This window comes from Lissotriton vulgaris, chromosome 10 (assembly GCF_964263255.1).
Source record: "Lissotriton vulgaris chromosome 10, aLisVul1.2, whole genome shotgun sequence".
NCBI lineage: Eukaryota > Metazoa > Chordata > Amphibia > Caudata > Salamandridae > Lissotriton > Lissotriton vulgaris.
In genome coordinates this window covers 773,747,790-773,774,563 of record NC_141698.1, presented here as the reverse complement: position 1 = coordinate 773,774,563, position 26,774 = coordinate 773,747,790, and positions in this window count along the sequence as shown.

Genomic DNA, 26,774 nt, shown 5'->3' with positions numbered 1-26,774 from the left:
AGACAGCTTGGGTGGAAAACCAGTTAAGCCCCAACTGCTCGAAAATCCTGAAAAATTATTTATTAAAAATAATTCAAATACTCCTAAAAAGAGCTGGGATGGAAATAAACAATCCACTCCCAAGGAAAAAGTTTTCCAGTCCAGAGGAAGGTCTCCTCGACGGAGGGAAAGAACTCCGACTCGAGAACGCCAGTCTCCCCAGAGGGAGCCCTCTGAGAAAAGATATAACCTTAGAAATAGGGATAATCTGAAAAAACCTGATAGATATCAAAGTATTGATACACGTCCCTCTCGATCTCTTCCACAGAATTCGGAAAGAAGAGGACGGTCAGACCCAGGAGAGCACACCAAGTCCAAAGACAAGGAACCTGCTCAGAGTAAAAAATCTCAATTTCAGAAAAAGAAGGTAGCCAGTATTAGAGTAATCAACCATGCCAAGAATACTGAGGACACAGTTGAAAAACGGGGAGTGGGCATTGACAATGTTGGACAGTGCAGCAGAAATCAGTATAGCGCGCAAGATCTTGATGAGTCATCTGGAGACAGTGGACACGAATGAATTCATTCAAGTTGAAACTGCCGACGCCAGACTTAGCGAGCCCCATAAAATATACGAAATAACATTGCGTATAGAGGGTGATAAGACTAGGAAAATTAAGGGTCTATTTTGGGATAAGCTCTCAAAAGGCTATGATATTCTGTTAGCTGAAAAAGATTGGCCCCCGGAGTTTGGCAGGGAGTGCCCTCGTGGCGAAGAAGTGATTATGCCTGCCTTCTCGAATCACATTCCGATTTACAAAAAATATACATATGCAAGGAAATGGGCAGTGGCCCAGGCACCTGCATTGTATAAAAATCATGTAGGATGGGATGAGGATTCACCTCCTCACAAAATCCAACTAAAAAGTGAACCAACTGCCCAACGGCAGTATCCCATAGAGCAAGAAGCTAAAAAACAAGTCAGGGTGATCTTAGATCAACTTGAGTACCAGGGGGTGATTGAAACATGCACCTCTCAAATGAACAATCCTTTGTTTCCTGTCTCCAAGCCAGACGATTCATATCGTCTAGTTTTGGACTACAGACACCTTAATACATGTTGCAAAACTTTTGCAGTACAAAACTCGCATAGTGCAGCCCTAATGAATAACATAGTTAGGAAAAAATATAAAACGACATTAGACATTTCTAATGGTTTCTTTTGTCAAAACATTGCACCAGAAAGCAGATATTTGACCGCTTTCTCTGCATTTGGGTCGCAGAAAAAATTCTGTCGACTCCCACAGGGGTTCAAGAACAGCCCGGGACTATTCTCAGCTAGGGTAACAGAGTTACTACAAATCTATGATGATGAAGCATTATCTGACGTAGATGATATTTATCTCACAGACGACGACTTGGATACTCACTTGAAAAGAGTGAACACCATTATACTTGGGTTTGCAGCAGAGGGTTACAAATTCAACTTTAAAAAGTCTCGAATTGCCCATCTGACAGTACTATTTTTAGGGTACGAATTATCAAGTGAAGGGAAAAGCCTAGCGGACAACTTCTTAGAGAAGTGCGCTGTACTCCAAGCTCCAAAAACGCTGAAGAATTTACAATCCATTCTAGGTTTTCTGAATTTCGGAAGAACTTACATACTAAATTACGCAGAGAGGGTTAAACCTCTCTACGAACTAATTAAACCTGATTTTAAACAAATCAATTGGACTCAAAAACACACAGAAATTTTGAGATCACTGCAAACAGACATGTTAGCAAAAACTAAATTAGATACACGTGACAACACACGTGATCTTGTAATCCGAGTCATCCCAGGAAGATGCGGATTCACGTACCTGACCTCTAATGAGGGAGAAAAGGTACCTATTTCAATTAAATCTCACTTGTACACACAAGCAGAAAAAGCATTCAGTCACACAGAAAGAACTGTGAACGCAGTGCAAATCGCATTAGCAAATGAACGAGAACTAGCACACGGCAAAAGGATTAATATCCTCACAGCGGAATCCGCCTTCGAGGCGCTATTCAGCCCAGTAAACTTGCCTACAGTGTCACTGGATCCGAAATGGATACAGTGTATAGATTCTCTAGGAGCGGAAGATGTGAAATACTATTTCGCCCCGCAATACGAAGAACTGAATGATTTAGAATATGAAGAAGAATATCCTCTGCCAATCGAAATTCTGCCTCTCCCACAATACGCCTGTATAATCTATACAGATAGCTCTGTACAGCATTTCAACGTAGAGAGAAAATCCTACGATGCAGCATGTGCGATCATTAAAGGTCGTTGGCTGTGCGGTAAATTCAGACCGAAAGTAACAAAAACTGAATCTGTAAGAAATTGTTCGGTTCAGAGAACTGAAATCAGATCTTTAAAGATGGCGCTCGAAAATGCAGAACGTGAATTCCCGACACTCATAGTGTGCGATTCTCATTTTTGCGTCAACTCTTACAATAATAAACTGCAGAGTTGGATCGAAAACGACTACAAAGATGACACAGGTGCCACAATAAAGCATAAATTGCTCTGGAACGAGGTAGCTCTTTTACACAAAGAACTACAAAAGACTCACGTGATTCACGCACAGATTCTTCAACGTGATGGCGTTCACGTTGCAGGGAATTCATTGGCTAATACAGCCAAAGCGGAAGCAACTAACCCGGCTTCCGTAGCCACAAAAAAGCGTACAGATAAATACATAGACGGGGAAACCATGCTGGCAGTAAAAACGACCGTAAAAGGCGACTGTGCAGCACTACCCGTAAACTATCCACTCAAATATGCATACATAATCGATGCAAACTCTGTTCCTTTTGCTCGAATCCCTGGAGTGGGGGACAGAGTAATTCCAAACAGGAGCAGGAGGGGCTTCCTCTTACTGGAAGCACACATGGGGTTGGGTCTGAGACACCAAACAATCAAAGCCTCTCTGAAAGAATTACAATCAGAGTACTGGTGGCCAGGAATGAGTATAGATATTCAATGTTTTTCTCAAAATTGTGAAGACTGCAACAGAGATCGCAGTAATGAACAGGCCAGTGTAGTTTCAGGATCCCTTCTAGACAGCATAAGGCGGTCTATCTGCGCAATCAAAGAAGAGAAGCGCGTCCCAGTGTACACCATTAAGACGAAAAGCACTTAAAAAATGAGGCCTCCAGCGCTCGGCTGACGCTAGAACGGTTATAAAAGATTTGCGAGTCTTTATCGGCACATACGCAATTACCACGTTCCATTCTGACCAGGGTCCTGCTTTCAGCTCTCGAGCCTATAAGGAGGCCATGGCTAGCATGGGAATTGGGTTGCGGTATTCTTGTCCGTCGCACCCCGAAGGGAATAGTGTGGTAGAAAGAAAAAACCGTGACATAAAGCAATCTATAACAGCGAAGGTATTAGGTTCAGGCGCTGGGTGGGTCAAACATTTAATAAGTGTCCAGACTAGTCTTAACAACATGCCAAGAAATTCTCTAAAAGGTTTCAGCCCATACGAACTATTGTTCGGAATTAGAATGCGAGTTCAGGACCTCGATAGTCAGATGTCAGTGGTACAAGAAGAAACAACGCACTTTGATGTAAAAGATCGTTTGGCTGTTTTACAGGAACTGAATGAAACAAGAAAATCATTAAGCAACATAAAGTTAAAGCAACAGCCAAGTACCACTGACGAGGCACCACCCGCAACAGCCCCAGCAAGGCCTGTCTGGATTCCAAAGATTGGGGATCTAGTCAGAGAAAAGATTGCGGTTAAGAAGGAATTTGGGCCTTCTTACAGAAAAGCAGTACCTGTCTTAGCAGTCACCGGAACAAGATCAGTTGTGCTACCGCCCCTTGCTGGTAAAAAGGAGAACAGAGTCGTGTCCATCGATCTGGTAAAACCACAAGCATGTGGCCTATAATCAACAGTAGGCCCAGTGGACTCCCAAGAAACAACAGAATACCCAAACTTGCAACAATCCAAGAGGTTCAAACTGAAAGACTAATCACATTCGATCAGCCTGCAGTGCACAATGAAGGACTATGCAATAATGCCATGGAACTCGTGCCTCTTGAAACACAGATTGAAACAGTTCGTCAAGAAACAACACCAGTCTACAATGATGTGGCATCAGAAAGTGCTACCGAGAGACAGATTGAAAGAACAATCCCATCAATTGACAGAACTGCCTCTGGTTATTTCATCAACTTCGACAACTTCTCTGAAGATCAAAACGATCCCGAAGTGATGCCAGAAACTAAAAAGACTTTTAAAGAAAAAGCAACGGAACTCTTTCATCAACTGAAGGAAATCTACCTAATTTCCCCTTGGCTAGAGTTCTGGTTCGGTCTAGGTGTATTTTTCCTCCTGCTTTGGCTCATCATGGTACTGTGTTTGGGAAAATTCATTGAAGGAAAATATATTACAATGGACACAGCAAGTCAGAACATCAACCTAGTCCTGAAACCACACAGATCATCCCACGTGAAGAAAAGAGAACTGTCAACAGTAAATGTCACAGCAATTCCAATACCTGGTGGGGTAGTATGGGAGAAAACAGACTATGAGATATATGGTCCGGTCGAAATCCTGAAGTATCCTCATCAACTAAAGGTTTCCTTAAGTGACTTTGTGACACCTAGTACATTCTCTGATGATTGGGACTTTAACAGTATTAATGACATGATGTCTGATTTAGTAATGTCAGCTAGATTCACAGATCATGATTATTTACAAGGTTCATCTAGTTATGAGCAGTTATTCTGTTACACCCACTATGGGGATCATTACTTGCATAAATCTGCACAGCCTAGAAATGTTTTTATGTATAATCAATGGGAACATTGTGCTACACCACCTAAAAGCAGTTCTAAAGCATTTTTTGAGAAATTCAAATACTTCTCAGGGTTTAACACCAGTGATGCAGAAACGTTTTATTACAAACTGTTAGATAAAACAGGAATGAAAACAATGCTGACAAATTCTAAATTGATATATTCAGAAGCATTTTATGACAAAATGATGACATTTGGTTTTGATTATTGGAAAAATAATATTGAAACGAAAACAATTTGGGGTACAAAAGATTGGCAGGTGCAAGGCATTGAAGCACTATTTAGAACCTGCATGATACCAGAACAAATGTTATTTTTAAATGACACAATACACCAAACATCTTGTCTTGGCCTAGCTAAGATCAAAGACCTTAAAACACCGTCTATACCAAAGCCAATACCAGAAAATGCAACAGCTGATATTGAGTTAGACATGTCACAAATTTTACATTCCAACAGAACAAATCCTGATTGGAAAAAGTGGTTAATCTGGCCTACAGACACAAATAGCTGTCAAGATAGATTCCTGAATAAAACACAGGGGTTAAAAATTCTTGCTATAGTGACAGTGACAAAAATGTATTTCTTAGTGGTGAAAATTGTAAACATTCACTAAGCGGTATACTTTTGTGTCAGGGTATTAATTTACACGGAGCATGTGATGGAAATTCAAACAACCTTTCATGCCACCAGCTAGTCACACCTGCAACTCAGATAGAGCCCTTCTTTATGCAACTTTCGAACGGGAGTTACATTCTTAGAATGGATCACAGATGTTGTGGCCTCGTGCCAGGGAAAAGTTATGTAGTAGAAGTAACATCCATGGTCAAATGCTGTATGCAAGCATTGTTTCCGAGTGGGCCTGCAGACATAGTGACTCCCATCTGGCCTCGTCTGAATCTCTATTCTATACGAATTGATACATTAAGCAAAATGAAATCTGTACTTTTACAGACAACAGTGCATATAACGTCATCTAAAGAGACGTATGATCTTCTAGTTGCAAGGACAGCTACTGTAGTTCATGACCTTTTATCAACAAATTGCCCCATGCATTTCGTAGAAATGTTCAGCCAACTCCTTAACATGTCTAGTGCAACAAGCATCCCAGGCATATTTAAGACAGTCTTTACGGGACTGCTAACACCCTTTCAGGCAATTTTGGGAATCCTTCCTAATTTTGTGCACTCCATTTTTGGCGGCATACCATTATTTTTGGGACTCGTCGCAGGGATTCTATTTTTGACCCACCTGCTTCGTTATGGCAAACCTCAGCTCAGACATAGCTCCCATGGGAATGGAAGAGACAATCCTAGCAATGCGCTACCGGGACAGGATAACTAACGTCCTTGGATTGGCCAGGCTGAGAGATCTAAACATGACCTGGTTCCTTTCATTCAGACCGATATGGCAAAATTGCATTTTACCTGTGCTACGGTGTATGCTTTGCGGCGATGAATGCGTGTTGGACATCTGTCTTTCACTTCCATCAGCAGTACCAATGGACGTCGATACTTTGCTCAGTCCAATAACGGCTCACGCATTGTGTTGTCCCCAGCGGCTACCAATCCTAATGACGGCATTCGTGGAGACTCCTGTACTACAGCCAAGTGGTAACAGTGGAGCGAGTGACAAAAGCAACATCATCCAGGTACAACGTTCTGTGAGCATTGCTGGTCCTGCCTTCGATGACAGCAATCATTCTCACACCTGCCAAGTTACAGCGCTATCTAATTTGGTTGAACTATCACCTGAATTTGTAGACCAATTCTTTGAGAGCCTGTCTGATACGATGTTCTCACCCGTACAGAAACAATAACTTTTAGAAGCTTTCCGACACACAGCATTCCCATGAACTCTGAATTCGGCCTTCAGTTTTGATCAACAAAAACTGCCAAGAGCTTTGGAAATCTATTTTCTTTGAATTGGACAATTTTTTTTTAATATTGACCCTTTTTTGGCACGAACAATTCTTTGCTTAACGTAAAAACTATTCTTAGAGAACAGAAGCTTCACACTTCTAATTCTAAACACATCTAGAGACATAACAATATTACACCAGCCTCTAGCACAAATGTTATTACAATGCATTTTTATGTGATGATTTATCTCGCCTTTCTTCTGTCAGAGATACTTCATGTGTAATTCCTTTTGCATAATCGTTCATTGATTTCATATGCAATAATTTTTTGAATGATTACTATGCTTTAAAAAATGTACAGTACCTAAATTCATGTATTACCAGTATGCCTATTTCGAATGCATTTATGTATTTTGGGGTGGGCAATGTTACACATGCATCTAATTGCTTTAGTTTTAGTAATTTTGATGGACATTAACCCGTGGAGTGGGTGTTGCGTGTTTATCTAGGTTCCTGATCGATACTATGACCTTATGCCCCTATTCGGCTATAAATCCATTTATTCCCTATATTGGCATAACCGTTCAAGTGCGATTTTCAGAAAAGTCATCTCTGGCCTCACACGAACAGAGTCACATTCCAGCATAGCTCTCTGCCACTTCCTTTGCGACCAATTAGTGCAATGACAGAGCAGAAGTCACTATCTGATATTCCTAGATTAACACTCCGAGTTCTTCAACAAGATAAAAACTCAGCAAACCTGGAAATCCCCGCTTGCTATGTTTTGATTAGTAATGGAACTCTAATGAGCAACTGATAACTTTCACTTCCTAGTGACATCTTTAATTGACGTCTTATGTCCAGCAAACTTGCGTCAAACCCGGCACCTGTCAGGTATAAATATTACCAACGTTGCCTTAAGCAAAGCGAGCTATTGTTGCTGATGCCAGCTGCCTGCAAGACCCCGTGTTGGTAAATCTAGCACTCTGTCGCTGCAGCCTGCTGTCCCTGTGGTGGTGAAGCTACTGATACCATTATCGCTGCTAAAGCGCGAACTATGGTGCAGTACGCTTAAGGAGCTGAACAGCCGTCCTCTGCGAAGACATCCAGCAGATTCCAGCTGCCCGCGGACGCTGTCCCCCCTCCTTCCTCGACGCGCTGAAGAGACCCGCTGCCTTTCTCCTGCAGAGAAATCCAGCTCCGGCGTTTCCGGTCTACCCTCTCGGGTGACTGGGATATCGAGAGAGACCCCTGAAGGAGATACCAATCCTCCATCATTCTATTCAGAGGTATGGTGTTGACTAAACCCTTAGACGAGAATTCTTGAAACAAACCTTGGCAAAACCAACTTAACTTAAAGCTACTTACTTACTCCCCTTCCACGTGTTAGGCTTAGGTCAGGCACACTGGGGTAGGCTTAGTTAGAAGCACCAGTTGAGTATGTTAGCCTAATGTATATATGACTGTATATATGTTTTATTACTTTTAAACCATTGTATGGCTAAGAAACCATATCAATGCTTTTACAGTTCTATTTCGCAATACTTATCTTACTGTACGTACTTTTTATAATAACAATTATTGCAATTGTGGCAATACATTTCTCTTGTACGAGAAGAAAGACTGTTCAATAAATGTTAACCCTTTATTGACAAACGCCCGTCTCTCTATTCTCTACATCTCGTGAAAGTAAACTGCACTAGACTGACTGAGTGAAATACATGTCTATTGTTTCACACGACCCTAGAGATTGACTCTTGATCTGAGGAGCAAAGTTGTCATGTTGCACGGTTGTTGGAAAGCTGAATCCCTTCTTGTCTGTGCCAAGGAAGCTGATCACTTCCTATGCAGAGAAGAAAGTTTCCAGTGACCTCTGAGCTAGTTGGTAACACAACCCAATTAAGTTTAGCATAGTCAGTGGAGGCCTGGAATATCCGCAGTTCCACGTCGATACTACTGTTTATGTTATTCCAATGCGCAGGGCCTAGTGGGAAACTAGGAACTACACTACACTTCTTTTTAGTTGCTAACAATCTTGGCAAAACCTGTACTAACAATCCTGGTAATGCTTTAGTTTTATCCCCAAGCCCTAAACCTGGGGTACGAGTCGTTTCTTCGGTTTCTAATGCAGCCCAATCAATCTTTTTATCTCCCACCTCCCATTCCTTTTCTTTGAGTTTCTCGTAAATACCGGCAGGCAATAATACTTTCAATATTTTCATAATGTCGGGATAGGTGTAATCTCCCATGAGTAACATGTCTTTTATTTCACGGTGGAAACCTGCAGGGTCTTTATCATGACTGGGCACTATTTTCTTCATTTCCAATAATTCCATTTTAGTTATGGGCGTGTATACATACACACGTGCAAAGGTATCATCAGGGTTCCGGATTGGGTGTACTTCTCGTAAAGGATTCTGTTTGTCAAGGTGATATGGTTGCCTTACTAGAGGTGGGACGGAAACAAGATGAGGAGTCAGGAAAGTTCTATATTTATGGCGTTGTTCTAAAATCGTTTCAATTAGATCAGTACCTAGACCTCTCCATCTTCTCAGGAGTAAGTCTTGCAATAAACTATATAACGGACCTGGATCAGATGCTTCGTTTTCGTACTGTATAATGAGGTGTTGGGTCATGTATATACCAGCTAGTCGCTGTTCTTCTGGGGTAAGACTTAAAAATGTTTGCACTACTGAATCGTCTTTATATATGCTGTCATCCCCGGCCCACTGTACTGCGGACCGGGCTAGTTCCTGATCACGTAAAGTATTGAGTTCGTGATAACCTACTCTCTCTTTCAGGACTTTATCAGTAACCTGGAATACATGTTCAAGGGTACATCGCTCTGGTATTGGGCAAAGATATCGTTTCTTGTTTTCTAAACGAATGGATCTATCGAAGGGCCTCTCAATAGGGTACGGTCTAGGGAGTCTCTCTCTACCTACATATGCCATCATGTCTCTACTTGCTAGTTGCGATGTTTCTGCTGTCTTCTCTGGTTCATCCTCCTGCGAGGAGTCCTGATCGCCTGATTCGAGTGGCTCGTCAGATTCTCGACGGGCATGTATTGCTATTATTTCTTTACAGATCTTTTTAACCATAGCATGTACACATTTCTCTTTATCATGTTTACCATCAGCAATATTCTGACTCCATCTGTTCAATCTATCCATCTCATCTTGTGGAAAACCCGTCTGATCTTGTTCCCTTATCAAACAATTAACCAAAAATCGCATAATTAAATCTTTGTTCTCAACTTTCTGACGTGACATGGCTTCACCAACACACTCTGATCTTTCTCCTGTTCTAATAAAATGATACAAATTGTCTAGATGGTCTGGCATTTCTGGTAGCAATTGCAAATAATCTGTAACACGTCTTAAACGTAGAGATGCTAACAACATGGGTCCTGTTTTTCCAGGCACTGTGTCATATCTGCAATCTGTAAGCTGTTCTCTGAGCTTTTCGGCTGGGGCACCTTTAGGTGTTCGCGACATTGCTAACTCTCTCATTGTCACTCGATGTAACTGTGGCGGGGTGCGATAACCTCCTGTAGCACCTCCTGAAGCGGAGGCTTGTGCATAACCTGGCTGTATGGTCGGTATCTGCTGTAAAGGGGTTGGGGACTGAGCAGCGCCAGCCCCAAAAGGATTAAGCGGATGAATAGGAAGCGGTGCAGGAAGCGGTGCAGGAGGGGTCTGCTGTTGCGGACCCGGGGGCAGATGATCATGGGGTAGGTTAAGGTCAGCAGGTGGTACAGGTACACGGGCAGGTACATTGGTATATGCGGGAGCTACATCGTCTAAATAGGAAGAAAGGAAAATATCTGCTGCGGTCTTGTGACGTAATTTAGTCGGAACCAATGGAGGGGGCAGATTTTTCGGTGTTTCCGGGGTCGCCTTGGGCAGGCCCTCGGCCAGGACCGGATACAGTCCTGTCATAATGGCATTACTCTGTCTGTCGTGTTGTTCCACTCTGACTCGTTCTCCTTCTTCTAGTAGTTCCTTTTCTTTGGCTTTTTCAGAATCCTCTCTGCTTTTCTCTGTCTTTCTGAGTGCTTTCTCTGTCCGTCTATGTGATTCTTTACGCCATAGTTCGATGGCATCTTTCTGTGACTGTCTGGCTTTCTTTTTCCATAACGCTTCTTCTACTCTCATGATGCACTCGGCATCCCATGTCCCTGTAACGGGCCATCTTTGATTCTCTGTCAAGTCTTTCGTATATTCCACCCACAAGTCGAGAAATAATATGGCATCTAAGCCATGCTTGTGGTACATAAAATAGCCAGGAGTGTCCCTGGGTGGGATGGGAACAGCTTCCTCAAGTATCCCTTTTCTAGTTCCTATCTGTCTCAATTTCGAGAATAAAGGCATTGCTACCTCTATACACAATAAACACAGTAAGAAGAATGCAAACAATCACTCATACCACGACATTAACACACATTAAAACATTTACTAGATAACTGGATAACTGGATACTGGATATACTGCTAAACAGTACAGATACACTGCTAAAACAGTGCAGACCGGGTCTGCGTACCCAAACCCGTCTTGACCGGACACAAATTAATGCACCCGTCTAGATGCGTCCCCAGCAACGGTACTCACCGGGAAGCACAGAACGGAAGGCCTCGGAAACTCGACTGGACTGGACCGGACTGGACTCGACTCGACACGTGACGTAAGTACTTCGGAACTGGTGGGCCTCTAGACACCTCGGACCTTGCTCTCTCGGCTGGGCTCTGGTCGGGATCCTCCGCACTCCTTACCGCCTCGTCTGGATGTCGATCGCAGTCTCCGTCACCTCCGTAGGCCTGAGGGAGATAAAGGAAATCCTGCGGGTACGCGTAGTTGTCCGTCACGGCTGTGGCAGGGGGCAAGGCCTGCGACGCATCGCCGGCGCGTAAGGTGGGGGAGGGTCCCTGTTCGGGCGCCAAATTATGTGGTAAATAAAGATTTACCGTATACTGAATTTCTATGCGGTATAAGTTCAATAAAATAGCTCAATCAAATGAGAGGCAGAGTCCGTGGAGTCTGAGTTTATAAGGGTTTTATTCCATGTAATGGAATGGTTCGAACCATGGTATCGTGTTCCTTTACCACGAAGGTTCAGGAAGGGATAGACAATGCTTTATTAACAGTGCACAATATATATAGTAAATGCATACAATGGTGAAGGATACAGAAGGCGTAACAGCTGAAAGAAAACGAGATAAGAACACATGTGCGTAACAGAAGGCGTGCACGAGGGCGTACACGGAGGTGTGTGCTAGAAACGTCACATGAAAGTGTCACAAGTGGGTGGATTCATAGAGGAATCCTGCAGTGTCAGCAGAAATATATGGCTGGATGCACGCGCAGGCAACATGACGTGTGCTTGACGTGGAACTGGAGGGTGAAGGGGACTTGACATTTAGCACTATAAGGGGAGACAGAAGTCTGGCGTGTCAGAACAACCTAAACCCAAATCATATCTGATATCTTGTATTTGGAGAACTGTTTTATCTAGAAGGAAAGGTCTGTCGGGTAGAGGCTATTCTATACTGACTGCTAGTGCGTGCATATGTGTCTACGTGTCTACGTATAATGCGAGGGGCCATGGGCCTACCATGGTAACGGGAGCAATGAATTTCTCGCACGGAGACAGAAAGGCCGGGCCCTTTGCTCTGCAGCTGGGGAGATGTTTACCTAAATCACTAGACAGGAATGTATTTTCGAGGAGCGGAGCAGATAACTTGAAGGCTAATTGTCTTGGCAGGCAAGCAGTCCGAGCCGGGCACCGCTCGCCGCGCAGGGAGTAAGGTAAGGGTCATGGATGCAGATCCAGGCTGTAGCTTTCTGAGGCAGAAGGCAGAAAGGGCTCGATGGCAGAAATCAGGGCCTAACTCAACAGAGCCAGGAAAACGTGAAAGTGCACCATGTAAAGACGGTGGCACGGCATACTTAGGAACGGAATTATCGACCCATTCATGGTGGATCTGAAAGAGGACATGTTAACGTTGGACGCAAATGTATTTGCATCTTCATATCTGGTCATGGAGGGAAATTACATGTACTTGAAGCACGTACATGGAGCCGTTGGGGTCTATGTTAGGGGACACAATTGACCATAAAAATTCCAATTACCTCAGGAGGGTAGCTAATTCCTTGGTCAAAGTTAATCATTTTTACTCCTGACATAGCTTGGACATAGTTTTTTTTATGGCTTGTCCTCTCCGATACACCACTTTTGGTTTGTGGGATAAAATTCCCTTAGTTTCGGCATCAGATTTTAAATAGTGGCAATTTCTTCGTAATATGGTTGCTGTACATGTTGTATTGGGTAACAAATACAACATCTCCATTCTTTTTGCCGTCATTCCTCTTAATCTTTTTTCTTCTTGATTCTGTGCTTTCCATCAAGGTTTGTTTTCTGATCAATTTTTTAGCTTTCATTTCCGCCTTCTCAAGACAGTGATCATTGTACCCAAATTCTTTAAAATATTATTTAATGCTCTGCAATTGTTCTTCTTTGCTGCAGTTCCTGCGAGCCCTCACCATCTCACCATATGGTATGGCATCTATTGTGGACCTAGGATGTGCACTTGTGGCGTGTATTACAGGCAGTCTCTTTCCTGTAAATGTCACTATGGATGATTCCTTGATTAATCTATACTACTATTATAAAGAGAGAACTTGCACCTTTGAGCCAGGTAAACTCGAAAACTACACCACCAATCTGAGCACCCAAGACATGTTAGAAAACCTTAGGGCAAGCAGAAGGACATAGGCTACATAAAAATAAAAAATATACGTTGTTTACAAATTTTGAAAAAAAAAAAAAAGTAGTCCCTTGCAAGTAGCGCCGGCCGTGACATCGGGAGCGCGGGGGAGGAGCGGCGTTGAGGCAACAGGAAGAGCGTCATGGCGGACAATCGGTGAGGAGCAGCGCGGGAAGGAGCGGCTGGTGAGGTAAGTCAAGCGCCGCGGGTGCGTACCGAGGGACGGGCGGGAGCCGTCCAGGGCTGACAAGGCAGGGGGGGCTGCAGTGTGCTTCAGGTCGGCTGCCCCAGCCCCCTTCTGCCCCAGGCAACGCTGGGGCGGGCTGCTACGGAAATATAAAAGTGCAGGTGCTCACTACCATAAACTATCTGCTTGCTATTGAAAACTGATGGTTCTCTTCTATTAATAACTAAAACGACTGACTTTCTGCTGAAAAGTGGATGCACCCACCCTCTCCCCCTTTTAAATTAAGGAAGAGCAGGTACAGTATCCGTTTTCCTGCTAGCGCTTGTCCATTTTAGGCACTGGTTTCAAGTAAGCTATGTTAGTTCCCCCACGCAGGGCCACTGATTTTATCCACTGAAGACTGAGTTTGCACTGTTCGAGATTCACAACTTGGTTTTACACATCTCAAATAGGAAGCCGGGCGAACGGAGCACACTGTCGGCGAGGCCTGCCTGTGCGTTATAGAGAGAAGTCCCCCCAAGCCCAATTCCTCCCCCCCCCGCCCCCGCTTTACAGAGCTGTAAACAATAACAAGCAGCAGACAGAGACAGGGAGCTCTACTGATGCGAAAAGTTCCCAAACGGGCAAATTACGAAGTGGCTTTGAGGCCAGAAACTAAACTCCCCCACTTGGGGTTGACTGTGAGACCTTCCCGCATGGTGTGGTGTGATAATAAAATACATCTAATTTGTTTTATGCATTTGAGATCCGCGGAACTAGGTCGAAGGCACTTAGGCGCTAACAGAGACTGTTCACATTCCATCAGAGCTCAAAATATGCAGCCTAGATGGCAGAGATGACGAGGGGCTGGGTGTAGGTCGCACACCAGTGTATTTTACATACATTATAAGTTTACAATTTCAGCCCTAAAGAGGTGTGCCGTACCATAGTCAGAGAAAGGTGGAATAATTGTCATGCAGATGTCTGGGGAATCTGTTTGAATCTGAACTGAGCGCTCTGGAGAAACCAATGAGTCATGCGGCACTTTTTGTTTTTTTTCTTTACTGTCCATTAATTGATGATTTTGTATGTATGATTGGTTGGTAAGAGGATGAATGCATTGATGGATGGATGAGCGCAATGATGAAAGAACTGCTATGCGACCGAGTGCACGGAGGGATGATTTGACTGAATACATAAATGCACACAGTGAGAGTGACCACATAGATGGCTGTGGGAAGTAGGGTAATGGTTGCTTTGGTCCCTTTGCTGGCAGGAGGCAACTCTCTCCTGCCAATGTACTAATTCATCCCTTCATTTATACATGGAATCACTTATGCATCAATTCAACAACCCTTTCACTGATTCCTTTATTCATCCACTCTCCGATTCACGCAACTTCACATGCAAAAACATCACAATTCAAGGCACTTTCTTTAAACAAACAATGACAAAGCCAGCGGGTCTGGTTTTGGCATGCATGCAGTACTTTTTTAAAAATTCTTTTGCCAACATATACAATATGAAAGACAATTTAGCAAATCTTAAAAAGTAAGAAATTGCACAGCAGCTCAAGCACACCTGCCCTGGCACTCCTTTTCAGGCAGCTGTGCACATGTGGTCAGGAAAAATACTGTCACTCAATCAATCAATCATTCATTTGTAAAGCGCGCTACATACCCGTGAGGGTCTCAAGGCGCTGGCGGGGGGGCTTCTACTGATCGAAAAGCCAGGTCTTGCTGAAGGCCAGCAGGTAGACCATGCAGTGACCAATTTACTCAGCAGCAGCAGCGGCGGACACACAGGTGGCGATGTGCGCCGGGGGAGCGACCTACCGGATGGGTCAAGGGTCGCTCAGAGTGTAGAAGAGCCAGTGATGGGTGAAGGAGGCTGACACATTGCCCTGTGCTGTATGCTGTGGTGGGAGGAAGCAAACTGTGAATGACACTTGAAGTGATTTATGGTTGAAGCAAGGTAACCAGAAGCCCTCCTTATGTATGTTTTATATTATGATTTTTGGGAAAAGACAAGGTTGACATGTCAGTTAAAGCTGTCTCAATGGCAGACCTAAAACGCTCAGCTTTAACTATCCACAACGAGGTATTTTGGAACATGACAGATTGACATTTTCTGTTAAAAAAGCTCTTAGCCTCCTGGTCCCAGATGGTCATGTCCTGGTTCGGGTTTGAATAGCGGTCAGACCACACATCGCACTTGAACAGTAGGAAGCATTGTCAATGCCTCACAATGCATAGGATCTCACAGCGGCTCTACATAGGGGTAGCAAGCGCTATGCAAATGCTATAAAACAATACAGTACTCGCTGACACAAACAGATCCGACGAGTCGATACACCTCTGCTCCATAGTCAATCACTGGCACCAGTTGACTTTGAACAAAGGGCCTTCATAGCTCTCAACCACCCCCTAGCCTGACAGGGATGTATGACGTTACAACGCATACTTTTACAATGCATACCTTTACAACGCATTTTTTACAACGCAACATCCATTACAACACATTCCATTACAACGAATATTTAAAAACTACCTTTACAACGCAATCCATTACAACGCATACTACCTTTACAATGCATACCATAACAACGCATACCATTATATTGCATGTATGGTAAGTATTGAATAGTGTAGGGGTAAAAATTATTATTCTAACTCCAGGGGGTGCAACAGTAGGGTAAGTGTTGGATAGTGTAAGGGTACTATGCGTTGTAATGGTATGCGCTGTAATGGTATGCGTTGTAATGACTGCGTTGTAATGACATGAGTTGTAATTGTATGCGTTGTAGTGTCATGCGTAATAATGGTTAGGTTGTAATGACATGCGTTGTAAGGGATGTTGCGTTGTAATTACTGCGTTGTAATAGTAGTGCGTTGTAAAAGTTGCATTGTAAAGGTTGTTTCCCGCCTGACAGTGCTATCCAATCAATGTGACTTCTTGAGCCGCTATGCATGCTGGGAGTCGTGGTTTTGCCATTGTAGCAATGGCCCTTCAAGTCACAGGATGCCAAGAGCTGAACATCCAAGACAGGCTAAAGGTCACCCACATTGGCAGGTGGCCAGTTAAGTCCTGCGGACAACTATGTTGTAGAATTGATTGGTGTTTTTACTTTGAGGATTGCTTAAATTAAACAACAAATATCTGAACACTGAAAGTGAGTGCTGTCAGCAGCACAAACACAGATTCCCATTAGGCCAGTTATGTGCTGCCATAAAATAACAACATTAATTACACTCACTACTTTTAAAGGCATACATAGGGGCACACAGTACAAACAATACCACCACAAATGTAACTTACCTTTCAACATCTATACTACTATCTATATCTATATCTATACTACTATTATAAAGAGAGAACTGTGTCCTTTGAGCCAGGTAAACTCAAAAACGACACCACCAATCTAAACACCCAATACATCTTTGAAAACGTCAGGGCAAGCAGATGGACATAGGCTATATATAAAAAAAATATATATACGTTGTTTAAAAAATTTACGAATACAAAAAAAAGTAGTCCCTTGGAAGTAGCGCCGGCTGCGACGTTCGTGCTGACATCAGGAGCGCGGGGAGGAGCGATGAGGAGCGGCAGACAGGCGGGGAGGAGCGGTGAGGAGCGCGGACAGGCGGGGAGGAGCGGCGAGGAGCGGCGAGGAGCGGCGAGGAGCGGCGGAGAGGTGAACTCAGGAGCACGGGGAGGAGCGGCGGCTAAGATAGGTGAAGCAGCCTCGGGTGCACTCCGGGGGACCCACGGACAACGCCGGGGCGGGCGGGGGCCCTGAAGCCTGATTGCTCCCAAGCCTTTTGCTCCCGGACAACGTCGGGACGGGCTGCTAGTATAGCTATAAAAACTCAATCTCTTTTCTGTCAAACTTCATGTTTTACCTAACATTACATCTGTTGATGTTTAAATATGCATGGTATGCTTGTAGTTCTTCCACAGTCCCATTCCAGATCATCAAGATGTCATTGATGTATCAACCATAAAAGATGATTTTATCTATTCACCCTCTAGAGTCTGGTCCACAGGCATGCTCCATCTCACACAAACCCATGAAAAGGTATGCATAAGATGGAGCAAACCTGGAACTCATGGCCGTACCCTGGTTCTGTAAGTACCATGTTTCGTTATGCAGATTTTTCTTTTTTCGTCAATACAATTTAAGCCATTTTAAGTAACATACAGTCCATTGACAAATATAAACAGTCTTCCAGGGGGATGTTGTAAAGTCTTGTGGATCTTTGGCAGAACATATATTTATGAATATCTTGCGTATTGTGCCTGTAGGTACCTATATTTTTATTCCAAGATGAGACAGGTTTCGTTCCAGTCCCTCAAATAGCCATCAATGTGTTTTTCAATATCTGGTATATGGTTGCCCTTACATTTTTCATAACACAACCCATCACCCAATTGTCTATCGATGTCACCTGGGTAATCTCTCTTGTCCCATAAGACCACATTCCCTTCTTGTGGCTTTTATGTTGCTGGAGCTTAATCGGAGGCCAGACACAGCAGTCTCATTCGTTCTTCTGAGTTCCTGTCTTTTGGTAGCCAGGAGTGCAACTTTTATGACTGGCACTAACTTGTGGGTGGGGAATATTTAATCCATTTTTAGTAACATAAAGTGTGTTCTGGATGACTGGCACTACATTTATATAAGAAAAACTTCAGAGAATCCAGTCCACATTCAATACGCATACAGGTGTATAAACTTTTGATGTCCATTGTAACTAACAAAAGTTCTCCAATTTACATAGTACGTCCTTGCTATCCCTCAGGTATTATGGAAGGTTTTTGATAAAGGGTTGCAGGAACCCATCTATATATTCTGACAAGCGTTCAGTTGGTCCTCCATTGCCAAATATAAACAGTCTTCCAGGGGGATGTTGTAAAGACTTGTGGATCAGAACATTCATGAATATCTTGCGTATTGTGCCTGTAGGTACCTATATTTTTGATCCAAGAGGAGACAGGTTTCGTTCCAGTCCCTCAAATAGGCATCAATGTGTTTTTCAATATCTGGTATGGGGTTGCCCTTACATTTTTCATAACACAACCCATCACCCAATTGTCTATCGATGTCACCTTGGTAATCTCTCTTGTCCCATAAGACCACATTCCCTTCTTGTGGCTTTTATGTTGCTGGAGCTTAATCGGAGGCCAGACACAGCAGTCTCATTCGTGCTTCTGAGTTCCTGTCCTTTGGTAGCCAGGGGTGCAACTTTTATGACTGGCACTAGCATGTGGGTGGGGAACACTACCTGGTCAAAAGGAGTAAAATTCCCACTGACTACCCTACCTACTTTTTCATTATTCCCTGGGGGTTTGGCACTAAACAATCCCACAGTGTATCTCTTTGCCTATATCTAACATGTCAGAATCTTTCCTACCCGAGTCAGAGCTATAGGCATTCGCTTGAGGTGTGTCTAGAGAACTGAGGAAAACCCCCTGTGAAGGTAATTTTATGACAGTTCCACTAATTGAAATTGGTGCAGTCTGATGACAATGGCAGGAACAGGCCTAGGTGTGAGTTACATCTGCCTGTGACAGGGGCTACCTCACTGTAGCTTGTAGAGTTGATGGTTACATCCACAAGCCATCCTGTCAGGAGGAGGTCAGACTTTATCCTAGCCAAGGTCCTTTTGTTTTCTTTCCTTAGAGCAAATAACACCTCCAAGCAGACTGCCAGTTGACATCTGAGTATTATCTCTGAAAGGGCAACAATTGCCTATAGGCAGAAAAATGGCAACTTCCTAAAAAGCCTTTTAACACAATAGGGCAACCCAATATTTTCCCAGGGAACTGGGCGATCAGTTAACAGACAAAATGTTCCTGGAGGAATTATTTAAGCATACTTTTCAATTAGTTGGCCTCGCATCTAACAGGATAATTAATATGCAGAAAACATAATCAAATCATAACCAAATAATTTGACTTGACTTTAGGCATACAGGTCTAACAAGACTGTCTTTACCATTTTATATCAATCATACAAAAACTTACAATATTCAAGGACAATAATACAGTTTAGAAAATAATAATGCAACAATTCTGTCACACCCCACATGATCAAACCAATAAGCGGAGAAGTTACTGATGTCATGCCAGGTGAGCGTTGTGGGGGAGGGAAATCCTTTAAAGTCTCATTTTCTTTCTGGATTTCCCTTCTCTTCTTGAAACGCAAGAGCAGCAACATTGTGGTGTCACCAGGGCTTTAAGCAGAAGCTTTTTCAATATTATATGTAACAAGCCATAGTTGAAAATTTGAACACAAGTATCCCTCAGTCTAGCTAAAAACAAGTACACGATTACAAGAACATAAGAATGGGAGCAAACCTTAAACAACTAAATAAAGTCCATCTCTACGTAGAGGAAGGGGAACCAAGGATTTAGGTGGTAGGTCAGAGTAGTTGTAGTCCCTTTTCCGTTGCCAGTGGCTAGGCATGCCTCACGGGAGTGACACATTTGTTGGATGGCTGAGGGAAAGAAGGGTGTACATCACTGGGTTGCTGCAGCATGAAATACACCATCCCTTCCAATATGAGCATGAATGTGGTTGGAAAGCAGACATTATGGGGCTAAACTCTCCCTGTTATGACCCTCCACTGCGTCAGTTTTCCTTTTACAAATCTGCTTGATCCATGATGCGTTTTCATTCTCAGATGCCTGCTGATGCAACAAGGACAAGATTTTAAGTGCAAGTACAGTAATTTTATCAGTACCTAAAATATGTAAATCGTAAATTGATACTTGTATAGCGCACTACTCACCCGCAAGGGTCTCAAGGCACTTGTATGAATACCGCTGTGAAACCCATCCTGGCTTTCCCAGTGAGGTGTTCACTCCTGGGCACCCCCAAGGTGGAGGCCAGGCATCCTTAGCGTTGTGGGGGCCGTTGTGGAGATTAAGCAAGCTATTGCCCAGAGTTGCAGAGTGGGACTCCATGATTGGAATAGGCACTGAGGCGAGAATTATCAGGTCCGTGGAATTTTTGAGCCCAAGACCCGCCGAGGCAGGGAATTGAACCCCGTCCCGGGCTAGACCTCTGCATCAGGGTCTGCCGCTCTAACCATTGAGTAAACAAAAAGGATTCCAACCATTGAGTGGAGAAGTGTGGCTCAATGCTTAGAGCGGCAGACCTTGATGCAGAACGCTGGCCAGGGACCAGGGTTCGATTCCCGCCTCGGCGGTTTTCGGGCTTAAAGAATTCCTCTGACCGGATATTCTCGCCTCAGTGCCGATTCTAAGCATGGGTCCCACGTTGCAACTCTGGGCAATAGCTTGCTTAGTCTCCACAAAGGCCCCCTGATACACAAGGGATGCCTGGTTTCACCATGGGATGCCCAGGAGTGGACACCCCACAAGGAAAAGCCAGGAGGGGTTCCCTTGTGGTAGGAGTACAAGCGCCGGGATGCCTCCGGGTCACTGTTCGCGCTATACAAATACGCCACATTTACATTTACATTACACTTCTCCACAAATATACATAGCAATTTCATGAATTGGAAACAAAGCCACTGTCTTAGCCATCTAATTGGCAAATGTATTTCTTCTAGACACTGCAGATTACTGGTGAGCAGTACCTTGAACAATGGCAATTTTACATGAAAGCATAAGATTTCCTGACAAGTTTTTCATAAATGCCCTATTTTAGTGCTGGTTTCTCCAGAAGTCCTGGGCCGCACCACATTCATACTTAAAATCCATAAATATAGCTTCAATTTTGTGCGAAGCCAAAATGCATGTGCACCAAAGAGTAACAAGTTCAGCTACTTGAGCAGAGTGGACTTGAGGCAATTGTTAACTCTTATCTCCCTATACAATTTAGATTCAGTGTCTCCAGCACCAAGTTTTCTGACATTTCTATGATGTGATCCATCCACATAATAAACATGTTCACTAGTGGGGAAAGGGGCATCAGACAGATCAGTCATGGAGTTACCTAAATATTCAGTAAATAAATAATCTTGATGCTCACAATCCTGTGCAGTGGGCTTAATAGAAGATAGGGTCAGGGCTGGCAACAGACTAGATTGATGTGAGAGACCGAGAGTAGCAATATTCATATTGGGGCAATCATGCAAAAGACAATGAGTTTTGATGGTGTGGAGTAGGGCGGCTACAGAATCAGGAATAGCAAGACTTAAGGTGGAACCCAGAACAATATTTTGGAAAGGGTCAAAAGTCAGCACGGATGCAGCAATGGACATCTGGATTTCGCTGGCACTTTTGTAAAAATCGCTGCATTTTTACAAAAGTGACGCTTTCGCAGGCACTTTTGTAAAAATTGCTGCATTTTTTACAAAAGTGCAGATTTTGGGGCAAACCGCGAAATTACAAAATCCTGGAGGGTCTGAATAATTACAGAATGATTATAAACATAAGATCACTGGGAAGGGGTAAATCCACCTAACCACATTTGTTTATAAATCCTGAGTCCAGTTCAGTTTCTTCTTCTTTTCGATCTGGCAAAATATCCCCTTTGCCAGGCCTAAACCTTCCTTTTTAACACCTATAGGTCACTCCTAGCCTGGTCCCTAAGTGCCCACAGGGAAGGGTGCATGGTTTTTAAAGGGTAGGACATATGTATTTAAATGTTTTCATGTCCTGGCAATGAAACATCTCCAAATTCTTTTTTCACTGTGATAAGGATGGCTCTCCTCTAGAAAAGCACTGGATTTTATTGTAACACCTTATAATGTATACGTTCAGTTTGGGAATAGCTAAAATCAATTAATAGTAATTTTAAATCTAAACATACTGGTAAAGTGACTAAAATTTTGAAAATGCCACTTTTAGAAAGTTAACAGACAAACTATTCCTGGAGGAATTATTTAAGCATACTTTTCAATTAGTTGGTCTCTCAATCCAACAGTTTAAATAATATACAGAAAACATAATCAAATCATAACCCAAAAATGAGACTTTAGGTGTACTGGTCTAACAAGACTGTTCTTATTCAGTTCTTGTCAATTTATATATATCACTAGCAGCCCGTCCCGACGTTGTCCGGGAGCAAAAGGCTTGGGAGCAATCAGGCTTCAGGGCCCCCGCCCGCCCCGGCGTTGTCCGTGGGTCCCCCGGAGCGCACCCGCGGCTGCTTCACCTATCTTAGCCGCCGCTCCTCCTCGTGCTCCTGAGTTCACCTCTCCGCCGCTCCTCGCCGCTCCTCCCCGCCTGTCCGCGCTCCTCACCGCTCCTCCCCGCCTGTCTGCCGCTCCTCATCGCTCCTCCCCGCGCTCCTGATGTCAGCACGAACGTCGCAGCCGGCGCTACTTCCAAGGGACTACTTTTTTTTGTATTCGTAAATTTTTTAAACAACGTATATATATTTTTTTTATATATAGCCTATGTCCATCTGCTTGCCCTGACGTTTTCAAAGATGTATTGGGTGTTTAGATTGGTGGTGTCGTTTTTGAGTTTACCTGGCTCAAAGGACACAGTTCTCTCTTTATAATAGTAGTATAGATATAGATATAGATAGTAGTATAGATGTTGAAAGGTAGGTTAAATTTGTGGTGGTATTGTTTGTACTGTGTGCCCCTATGTATGCCTTTAAAAGTAGTGAGTGTAATTAATGTTGTTATTTTATGGCAGCACATAACTGGCCTAATGGGAATCTGTGTTTGTGCTGCTGACAGCACTCACTTTCAGTGTTCAGATATTTGTTGTTTAATTTAAGCAATCCTCAAAGTAAAAACACCAATCAATTCTACAACATAGTTGTCCGCAGGTCTTAACTGGCCACCTGCCAATGTGGGTGACCTTTAGCCTGTCTTGGATGTTCAGCTCTTGGCATCCTGTGACTTGTAGGGCCATTGCTACAATGGCAAAACCACGACTCCCAGCATGCATAGCGGCTCAAGAAGTCACATTGATTGGAAAGCACTGTCAGGCGGGAAACAACCTTTACAATGCAACTTTTACAACGCACTACTATTACAACGCAGTAATTACAACGCAACATCCCTTACAACGCATGTCATTACAACCTAACCATTATTACGCATGACACTACAACGCATACAATTACAACTCATGTCATTACAACGCAGTCATTACAACGCATACCATTACAGCGCATACCATTGCAACGCCTAGTACCCTTACACTATCCAACACTTACCCTACTGTTGCACCCCCTGGAGTTAGAATAATAATTTTTACCCCTACACTATTCAATACTTACCATACATGCAATATAATGGTATGCGTTGTTATGGTATGCATTGTAAAGGTAGTATGCGTTGTAATGGATTGCGTTGTAAAGGTAGTTTTTAAATATTCGTTGTAATGGAATGTGTTGTAATGGATGTTGCATTGTAAAAAATGCGTTGTAAAGGTATGCGTTGTAAAAGTATGCGTTGTAACGTCATACATCCCTGTCAGGCTAGGGGGTGGTTGAGAACTATGAAGGCCCTTTGTTCGAAGTCAACTGGTGCCAGTGATTGACTATGGAGCAGAGGTGCATCGACTCGCCGGATCTGTTTGTGTCAGCGAGTACTGTATTGTATTATAGCATTTGCATAGCGCTTGTTACCCCTATGTAGAGCCGCTGTGAGATCCTATGCATTGTGAGGCATTGACAATGCTTCCTACTGTTCAAGTGCGATGTATGGTGTGACCGCTATCCAAACCCGAACCAGGACATGACCATCTGGGACCAGGAGGCTAAGAGCTTTTTTAACAGAAAATGTCAATCTGTCATGTTCCAAAATACCTCGTTGTGGATAGTTAAAGCTGAGCGTTTTAGGTCTGCCATTGAGACAGCTTTAACTGACATGTCAACCTTGTCTATTTCCAAAAATCATAACATAAAACATACATAAGGAGGGCTTCTGGTTACCTTGCTTCAACCATAAATCACTTCAAATGTCATTCACAGTTTGCTTCCTCCCACCACAGCATACAGCACAGGGCAATGTGTCAGACTCCTTCACCCATCACCGGCTCTTCTACACTCTGAGCGACCCTTGACCCACCCGGTAGGTCGCTCCCCTGGCGCACATCGCCACCTGTGTGTCCGCCGCTGCTGCTGCTGAGTAAGTTGGTCACTGCATTGTCTACCTGCTGGCCTTCAGCAAGACCTGGCTTTTCGATCAGTAGAAGCCCCCCCGCTAGCGCCTTGAGACCCTCACGGGTATGTAGCGCGCTTTACAAATGAATGATTGATTGATTGAGTGACAGTATTTTTCCTGACCACATGTGCACAGCTGCCTGAAAAGGAGTGCACTTCAGTGCCAGGGCAGGTGTGCTTGAGCTGCTGTGCAATTTCTTACTTTTTAAGATTTGCTAAATTGTCTTTCATATTGTATATGTTGGCAAAAGAATTTTTAAAAAAGTACGGCATGCATGCCAAAACCAGACCCGCTGGCTTTGTCATTGTTTGTTTAAAGAAAGTGCCTTGAATTGTGATGTTTTTGCATGTGAAGTTGTGTGAATCGGAGAGTGGATGAATAAAGGAACCAGTGAAAGGGTTGATGAATTGATGCATAAGTGATTCCATGTATAAATGAAGGGATGAATTAGTACATTGGCAGGAGAGAGTTGCCTCCTGCCAGCAACCATTACCCTACTTCCCACAGCCATCTATGTGGTCACTCTCACTGTGTGCATTTATGTATTCAGTCAAATCATCCCTCCGTGCACTCGGTCGCATAGCAGTTCTTTCATCATTGCGATCATCCATACATCAATGCTTTCATCCTCTTACCAACCAATCATACATACAAAATCATCAATTAATGGACAGTAAAGAAAAAAAACTAAAAGTGCTGCATGACTCATTGGTTTCTCCAGAGCGCTCAGTTCAGATTCAAACAGATTCCCCAGACATCTGCATGACAATTATTAAACCTTTCTCGGACTATGGTACGGCACACCTCTTTAGGGCTGAAATTGTAAACTTATAATGTATGTAAAATACACTGGTGTGCGACCTACACCCAGCCCCTCGTCATCTCTGCCATCTAGGCTGCATATTTTGAGCTCTGATGGAATGTGAAGAGTCTCTGTTAGCGCCTAAGTGCCTTTGACCTAGTTCCGCGGATCTCAAATGCATAAAACAAATTAGATGTGTTTTATTATCACACCACACCATGCGGGAAGGTCTCACAGTCAACCCCAAGTGGGGGAGTTTAGTTTCTGGCCTCAAAGCCACTTCGTAATTTGCCCGTTTGGGACCTTTTCGCATCAATAGCGCTCCCTGTCTCTGGCTGCTGCTTGTTATTGTTTACAGCTCTGTAAAGCGGGGGCGGGGGGGGGGGGGGAGGAATTGGGCTTGGGGGGACTTCTCTCTATAACGCACAGGCAGGCCTCGCCGACAGTGTGCTCCGTGCGCCCGGCTTCCTATTTGAGATGTGTAAAACCAAGTTGTGAATCTCGAACAGTGCAAGCTCAGTCTTCAGTGGATAAAATCAGTGGCCCTGCGTGGGGGAACTAACATAGCTTACTTGAAACCAGTGCCTAAAATGGACAAGCGCTAGAAGGAAAACGGATACTGTACCTGCTCTTCCTTAATTTAAAAGGGGGAGAGGGTGGGTGCATGCACTTTTCAGCAGAAAGTCAGTCGTTTTAGTTATTAATAGAAGAGAACCATCAGTTTTCAATAGCAAGCAGATAGTTTATGGTAGTGAGCACCTGCACTTTTATATTTCCATAGCAGCCCGCCCCAGCGTTGCCTGGGGCAGAAGGGGGCTGGGGGCAGCCGACTTGAAGCACACTGCAGCCCCCCCTCCCTTGTCAGCCCTGGACGGCTCCCGCCCGTCCCTCGGTGCGCACCCGCGGCGCTTGACTTACCTCACCAGCCGTTCCTCCCCGCGCTGCTCCTCACCGATTGTCCGCCATGACGCTCTTCCTGTTGCCTCAACGCCGCTCCTCCCCTGCGCTCCCGATGTCACGGCCGGCGCTACTTGCAAGGGACTACTTTTTTTTTTTTTTCAAAATTTGTAAACAACGTATATTTTTTATTTTTATGTAGCCTATGTCCTTCTGCTTGCCCTAAGGTTTTCTAACATGTCTTGGGTGCTCAGATTGTTGGTGTAGTTTTCGAGTTTACCTGGCTCAAAGGTGCAAGTTCTCTCTTTATAATAGTAGTATAGATGGAAAAACATAATATTCAGGGACAATACTACAATTTCGAAAATAT